Here is an 8,419-nt window from a genome sequence, read left to right on the forward strand (position 1 = left end):
CCATGTTGTAGGTGCTCCTGATGCACATAAGATATTCCTGCAATAAATCATGTAAGCTCTGAAAGTGAGGAAAACCACCTCCTTGAGAGGAGGATTGACCCGTATCACTGTGGGGCTGATAGTGGTACTGGGGAGGAGGACGGATGTGTGGAGCATGTAGGACGAGAGCTTCTTGAGGGTTCCATGCATGCCCTTGAACTGTTTGAAATCTGATTGTCCCGTCATCCGCTTCATTGATTAAGTTCATGGAGCGGCAAATGACATGTCCACTTTTCCCGACCACGGTCCTTTTTTAAAGGACCTCGGCATCCTCGGCACAAAGTGTTTGAAAAGGCGGTAAATCCACCCTCCAAACAGGATAGGAGTCGGGGGAGTAGCAAGTTCGTTCAGGTGCATGTTACGGAGTAGCAGGTATGGAATATCGAGATTGACACGGTTGTGAATGCAATGGAGGACTAGAAGATCATGCAACCCTACAACACCACCACTGTCGTGTTTCTGGCAGAGAGAATAGCTGAGGACCCTGTAGATGTAGCAGTAGAGAGGGTCTCTCAACATTGTGCTCTTAGTTCAGCTCGGGTTATAGTTGCCCTCCCCGATCTGAGCCCAAGTAGCTTGGCGTTGATTTTCTGGAATCTCGCGGAGACCGCCGGTGTTCTCTTCATCTCCAGCATCCTCTTCCGAGTACAACCCGACAATTGCCCCAAATTGTGCAATTGAGATCGAGTACATGGTCCCTACACAACGGAACTCTACCCCCTCATTGTCAAACGGATCCGCTCTTGTCTTGAAGACAAACTTGTTGTAAAATTCCATGTTGTATTCATGCACGGAGTGAAGCCGAGTGCAAAGAGCAGCTCGTAGTGGGCCGGTGACAATGTTGTTGAAGCGGTCTATTTGGTTCACTGCTTCAAGAGTGTCCATGCACACCTGTCGGGGATTTTCCTCGGGCCTAGTTCTTAGCACCTCATACCACGCCTGAGCAGCCAACTCACTTGCGTTGAATCTGGTAAATTTCTTGGCCATCTAAAAGAAAACACCAAATAATTAGCACGAAACAGTGAAATTTTCAAAGAAAACTGAGAACCAGTGGCGGATTTACAATGTTAGTAGGGGTAGCACGGGATACCCCTCAACCCCATCTCCGTAGTGTAAAAATACCCCTTAACTCCGTTTCCGTAGTGTAAAAATACCTCGTAACTTCGTCTCCGTTATACAAAGGATACCCCTGGTCTAAAAAATAAAAAATTGGGATACCCCTAAATTTTTGGGCTAGTTCTGCCGCTGCTAAAAACAGTCGGCTGAACACGACCCCGTGTTCAGCGGACACACCTCATGTTCACCTAAAATCGGCTGGACACGCCCCCGTGCTCGCTGAGCACAACCCCGTGTCCAGACGTCTGTTTCCCAAAAATTCCATTTTTCGACCCGGTCCCGAAAACTTGAAAATTTTTGGTCCCGTAGGGGCGGTTTTCCCCAAAAATGAAACCCAAGTGCCGTTTTTCCCAAAACAAACCGTTTACCCCTTCAATTTCATCTTTTTCGGTTCAAAAACAAGGGTTTGGGGTTTTTGTGAGAAATCGGACAAATCTACAAACAATACAAGTTGATTTACTTCCTATAACATTTATCTATACTAATACTAACTTATCTAAGCAAAAATTTAGGGTTTGATCCGGTTCAAGCTGAAGAACCTAGATTTTCCCCAAATTTTGATGTTAAACTACATGCAAGAACTTAAACTAACTAATTATAAGGATGGAATCATACCTTGACGTTGTTAGAAGAAGGGGAAACGTTGAAATCTGCAGAAAATTTTGCCGGAACCAGAGAGTTCTTGGGGAAACGGGGCGTGTGGAATGAAGAACTGACTTAGAAAAGGGGTTTTATACCCGTCAATTGCGCGTACACGGCCCCGTATCCACTGGACACAGCCCCGTGGGCGGGAAAAAATTAAATATATTTTTTTTAGTGCTCGTGTGAGTGCCCTGTTTCCCGAAACTTGGTTTTAGAAATCTTACCGATTTAGATGTTTTCCCGATGTTCGTAACTTACAAGGTATGATGATGATGCTTGAACCTTTGTTTCATTCTTCGACCGTTTGAAGCGAGATTTCTTCCTCTTCATCCTCAATAAATCCTTGATAAAGCATTAGCCGTTGGCTATTGACTTTGAATGGAATTCCATTCCGAGATTTAATTTCGACTGCACCGTGTGGGAAAATATGGGTGATGGAAAAAGGTCCTAACCACCTAGACTTTAATTTACCAGGAAATAATCGAAGTCGTGAATTAAACAATAGAACTTGATCTCCTACCCAAAATTCATTAGGTTTAATGTGTTTATCATGCAAATTTTTCATTCTTTCCTTATAAATTTCAGAGTTAGAGTATGCATAATTCTTTAATTCGTCTAATTCATTTAATTGGCAAAATCGATTTTTACCGGCAATTTCTAAGTCTAAGTTTACGTTTTTAATTGCCCAGTAGGCCTTGTGTGCTATTTCTACCGGCAAGTGACAACTTTTTCCATAGACAAGCTTATATGGGGTTGTACCTATTGTTGTTTTGTACGCTGTTCGAAAAGCCCATAAAGCATCGTCTAATTTATCGGCCCATTCCTTTTTATTTAACCCTACGGTTTTTTCAAGTATTCTTTTTAAACCTCTATTATTCACTTCGGCTTGTCCGTTTGTCCGAGGGTGATATGCCGTTGAGACCCGGTGATAGACCCCATACCTTGTTAAAAAAATTTCAAGTTGATGGTTACAAAAATGGGTACCTCTATCACTAATTAGTGCTTTTGGTGTTCCAAAATGAGAGAATAATCTTTTCAAAAATCTTACCACGACTCTTCCATCGTTTGTTGGAAGTGTCTCGGCCTTGGCCCATTTAGACAAGTAATCTACCGCCACAAGTATATATTTGTTTCCTTTTGACGGTGGGAAAGGTCCCATAAAGTCGAGTCCCCACACATCAAAAATTTCACAAACAAGAATGCCATTTTGTAGCATTTCGTTTTTGGAAGAAATATTACCTGATCTTTGGCAAGCGTCACATGTCTTTATAAGACTCTGGGCGTCTTTGTAAATGGTTGGCCAATAAAATCCTGAATCAAATACCTTTCGTGCGGTACTAGCGGCACCATGATGTCCTCCGTATGGACCTTTATGACAATGGCGTAGAATTCTTCTTGCTTCACTACCATGTACGCATCGACGGATGAGTTGATCGGCACACATTTTGAAAAGATAAGGATCTTCCCAAAAATAATGCTTTACATCGGCAAAGAATTTCTTTCTTTGATGATGTGGCCACCCTTTTGCGACTATACCGCTAGTTAGGTAGTTAGCATAGTCGGCGTACCATGGCTCTTCTCGGTATTCCACCATTTCCAGGAACTCCGTTGGGAATTTTTCATTGATTTGCTCGTCCCTGGTTGCCTCCAAAGTTGGGTCTTCCAAGCGGGAAAGATGATCTGCTGCGGTGTTTTCTGCTCCTCTTTTGTCTTTTATTTCAATGTCAAATTCTTGGAGGAGTAGAATCCACCGAATCAAACGTGGTTTAGCATCCTGTTTCTTAAAGAGATATCGAATGGCTGCATGGTGTGTATAAACTATCGTTTTAGAAAGAACAAGATAAGAACGAAATTTATCAAAAGCAAATACCACGGCTAGTAATTCCTTTTCTGTTGTTGTGTAATTTTCTTGTGCGTCATTAAGTGTTTTACTAGCATAATAAATTGGGTGAAAATACTTATCTTTTCTTTTTCCCAATACGGCTCCAACTGCAAAGTCACCTGCATCACACATGATTCCGAAAGGTAGTTTCCAATCAGGCGCTATCATGATAGGTGCATTGACTAGCATTTCCTTTAGTGTTAGGAATGCTTGGTTGTAATCCTTGTCAAAGATGAAAGAAGCATCTTTTTCAAGTAATTTTGTTAGAGGCCTTGAGATTTTAGAAAAGTCTTTGATAAATCATCTATAAAATTTGACATGCCCTAGGAAACTTCTTCTAGCTCTAACAGAGGATGGGGGTGGTAATCGAGAAATAGTGTCTATTTTTGCTCGATCGACCTCCATTCCTTCGCTTGAGATTTTGTGACCGAGTACTATTCCCTCTGTTACCATGAAATGGCATTTTTCCCAGTTAAGGGCGAGGTTAGTTTCCTCACATCGGGATAGCATTCGTTCAAGGTTATCGAGGCATTGGGCGTATGAATCTCCAAAGATAGAAAAGTCGTCCATGAAGACTTCCATTGTCTTTTTCTATCATATCATATCATGGAAGATGGCCACCATGCAACGTTGAAAGGTTGCGGGGGCATTACATAGACCAAAAGTCATGCGTCGATAAGTAAAAGTTCCATAGGGACATGTGAATGTTGTCTTTTCTTGGTCTTCGGGTGCTATCGGTATTTGAAAGTAACCTGAAAAACCATCTAAGAAACAATAAAATTTGTGACCGGATAATCTTTCTAACATTTGATCAATAAAAGGCAAAGGAAAGTGATATTTCCTTGTTGCCTCATTTAATCGACGATAATCTATACATATTCTCCATCCTGTGATGGTTCTTGTTGGTATTAATTCATTTTTCTCATTACGGGACTTACCCAAGGACTATCAGAAATTGGGTAGATGAGTCCGGCGTCAAGTAATTGGATGACTTCGTTTTTAACCACTTCTTTGACATTTGGATTTACTCTACGTTGCGGTTGTATTACCGATTTATAGTCATCATTCATTAAAATTTTGTGCGTGCACATGGAAGGACTTATTCCTTTAATATCTACAAGCTTCCAAGCGATCGCGTTTTTGTGTTTTTTCAAAAGCGTAATTAATTTTTCCTTTTCTAAACTAGTTAATTTTGACGAAATAATTACAGGTGATTTACCATCTTTGTCTAGAAGAGCATATTCCAAACCTTTTGGAAGTTCTTTGAGCTCAAGAGGTGGGTCTTTATGAGACTCCTTATTTGGTTGCTCATTTTGATCAAGAACCACCAAGGTTTGTTCTATGGCGACATCTTCTTCAACAAAGTGGTCAATTTCTTCTCTTGTATCGGGTGGTTCATCTTCATCTTCAATTAGGGGGTCATTGTTGCCGAATGGATATTTCATCGAACGCTCAAGATCGACACTCTTTTTAAATGCCCCTAATTGAATAGATAGATTGTTGTACTTTCGATTTTTCAAAGCTTCGTGGGTCTTTACAAAAGGTCGTCCCAACACTAGAGGAGCGTCATCAAGGATGACAAAGTCGGTTGGGATTACCATTTGATTGGTTTGGACCAAGACATCCTCAACTACCTCTATTGATTTTATTATTTTCTGATTAGATAGAAAAATGGGTATTTGAAGTGGAGAAAAATCACCAATACTTAATTTTTCGAAAATGTAGTTTGGCATTATATTAACACAAAGATCTTTATCAATTGTAATATTACTAATAAAGGAATTTTGAAAAAAAAAAACATGGAACCGGTGTAATGTTAATTTCAATTGAATCTTCTTTTATTAGCGAAGTTTGATCATTTGTTAACTTAATGCTTACCGTTTCGTCAATTTTAGTGTTAGTGTTTAACTCTTTTAAAAACTTAGGTGCTGTTTGTTTTTTCATCGGGAAAAGGTCTGCAGTCTGCGGACCACATCTGCAGGCATCTGCAAGAGAAGAGGTGGACCAAATGTCTACAGTCTGCAAGGAGAAGGGGGTTTGTTTTTTTATATATAAAACCTCTTCTAAGGTTTAAAACACACACACACAACACACAGTCACACACTGATCTCTCTCTACTCTCTCTCTACAATCTGTAGACCACCACCGCCGCACCACCACCACCGCACCACCTCCGCCTTCACACCACCGCCATCATCTCTGATCTGGGTTCAACCACCACCACCACCGATCTCCGCCATCTCACCAGCTTGTTTGGTTCGATTTGGGGGTTTTCTGGGTTCAACCACCACCAGCGATCTCCGATCTGGGTTCGATTTGGGGGTTTTCCTCGTTCAACCACCACCACCGGTCTCTAATCTCTCTCTCTCTCTCTCTACGGTATCTCTCTCACTCTCTCTCTCTCTCTGGGTTCGATTTGGGGGTTTTGGCAGGGAAGAAGGTGGAGGTGGTGGCGGAGACGTGGTGGAGGTGGTGACGGAGACGTGGTGGTTTCGATTTGGGGGTTTTGGGTGGTGTTTATTTTGTGGGGGTGCATGTGGTGGTGGAGGTGATGGCGGAGACGTGGTGGTGGAGGTGGTGGCGGTGATGGTGGCGGAGATGTGTGGTGGTGGAGGTGATGCAGGTCTGTGGGCAGGAGAAGAGGTGAGAAGTGGTCCGCAGACTTAAGGCCATGTCTGCGTGGGGAAGAGGTGAGGCAGACGTTTTTGGTCTGCAGATCTTCCGGAAAACAAACAAGCTGCAGCGTTCAAACATCTGCGCGCGTCTGCACGGTGCAGACATAAGTGGCCGGAAGTACTTCTGGCCAAAAAACAAACACCACCTTAGCATGAGTGGGTACTAAACAATGATTTTTGAAAGAAGGAGACAAGAGATTAATTTCTTTAAAATTAGACTCTTTTTGAATTTTAACGTTGTCGGTCCCACCTTTTTCGTTGTTTAACTCATGTGTCGGCTTTTCACTTACTTGTTCTTCCATTTTTACTTTTTCAACTATCTCTTCTTTATTACAAGTTAATTCTTCCCTTGCGCGGGACTCCTCTTCCCTTGCACGGGATTCTTTTATGCAGCGCTCGATAGTTTTAATGTGTTCTATTATCTTATCGGCTATGTGGGTGATAGAGTAAGGATCTGGATCCTCAAAGCTTGAATCCGGAAGTTCGATCCTTGGTTCCTCATAATACTCATATGAAGTAGATGGTTCACACCATTGTTCCTCATTGTAAGTATATGATGGATAAGGTCAGTAACTTTGTTCTTCATAATACTCATATGAGGTGGGTTGTTCACGCCATGGCTCCTCATAGTAAGTATATGAAGGTGAAGGCTCATATCTTGTTTCCTCAAAGTATGAGTATGAAGGCTCATACCTTGGTTCATCAAAATATGAGTATGAGGGAGAAGGTTCATACCTTGGGTCTTCATAGGATGTATATGAAGTGGACGACTCGTACCTGGGCTCCTCATAATAGGTGTATGAAATGGATGGTTCAAAGAGATCACAATATTGTACCGAGTGAGGGTCACCACAAATGGTGCAATAGTCTTCCCTATAATCATCCTCCTCATAGTGGTAGTTGTATTCTCCTGAGTATTGATCCATAAGGATCACTCAGCAGACCACAACAGAGTCTCAGGACCAGAAAATAAAAATAAAAACGGAAACAGAGGCTGGACACGGCCCCGTGTTCAGTGAGCACGGCCCGTGTTAAGGTTCTGTATCTGGGCGTTTTAATAAAAGTGACTGGTTTTGTGCAGCACGGGGGCATGTTTAGTGAGCACGGCCCTGTGTTCAAACTCTGTATCTGGGAGTTTTGAAAAACATGTGCAGCACGGCCCCGTGTTCAGTGAACACGGCCCCGTGTTCAATCTACTGTAAATCCAAAAACTAACTAAAATGCAGAAAATGTGCACACGTTTCTAAAATGGTTTTGAAAAACTGATTAGGCTGTCGATTTTAAGCTTTCTTAAAATCCTTGTGTCCCCGGCAACGACGCCAAAAACTTGATGTGCGTAGTGCGTGATAGGTTTTTATGTATAGCCCTTTTTAACACTTTAGTCAAGTTTTAAATTTATAAAACATGATATTCTACTAACACTAAACACATATGGGCAAGTGCACCCATCGTGAGCGTAGTATAGCGTTGATAAGATACCGAGGTCATCTAAGGACACAAGAGCTTTTAATACCGGTTTATCCTCAACGTCTAATCAAATCAAAATTTTGGAAAAAGGTTTAAAGATGAAAATAAAAACCAAAAATGCTGAAAATAAAAATAAAATAAAACAGATAGACAACATGAATCACTTGGATCCGACTCGCCTTTAGTGTAACCTTTGATGTTTTCCGCACTTTAGCACTTTTTAAGAGATTATCTTAGTTATAGTAGCAGGCCCCTCTTTTGAAGGTGACGTTACCCTCAACCCAGTAGTTTGAGTCAGCAAGGATACAATCCTAAAGGGTTGGATTATTGAAAGATAATTAATTACGTTATTAATGCGTAATGTGGTAGGCCCCTCTTTTGAAGGTGACGTTACCCTAGGCTAAGTGGTTTAAGTCAGCAGGGATACAATCCCAAGTAGCCGGGTTAATGTATTAATAGTAGTTTACATATCAGGGGATCAAGCCATTCGCACCCCCGCCATCCAATACCAGTGGGTATTGAAGGAGGTCCTAGTAAGTTTGACCCAGGTCCTTGCAGGATCTATACACTGAACATGGCAAGAACCTTACCAAACCAT

Source organism: Helianthus annuus, chromosome 3 (assembly GCF_002127325.2).
Source record: "Helianthus annuus cultivar XRQ/B chromosome 3, HanXRQr2.0-SUNRISE, whole genome shotgun sequence".
NCBI lineage: Eukaryota > Viridiplantae > Streptophyta > Magnoliopsida > Asterales > Asteraceae > Helianthus > Helianthus annuus.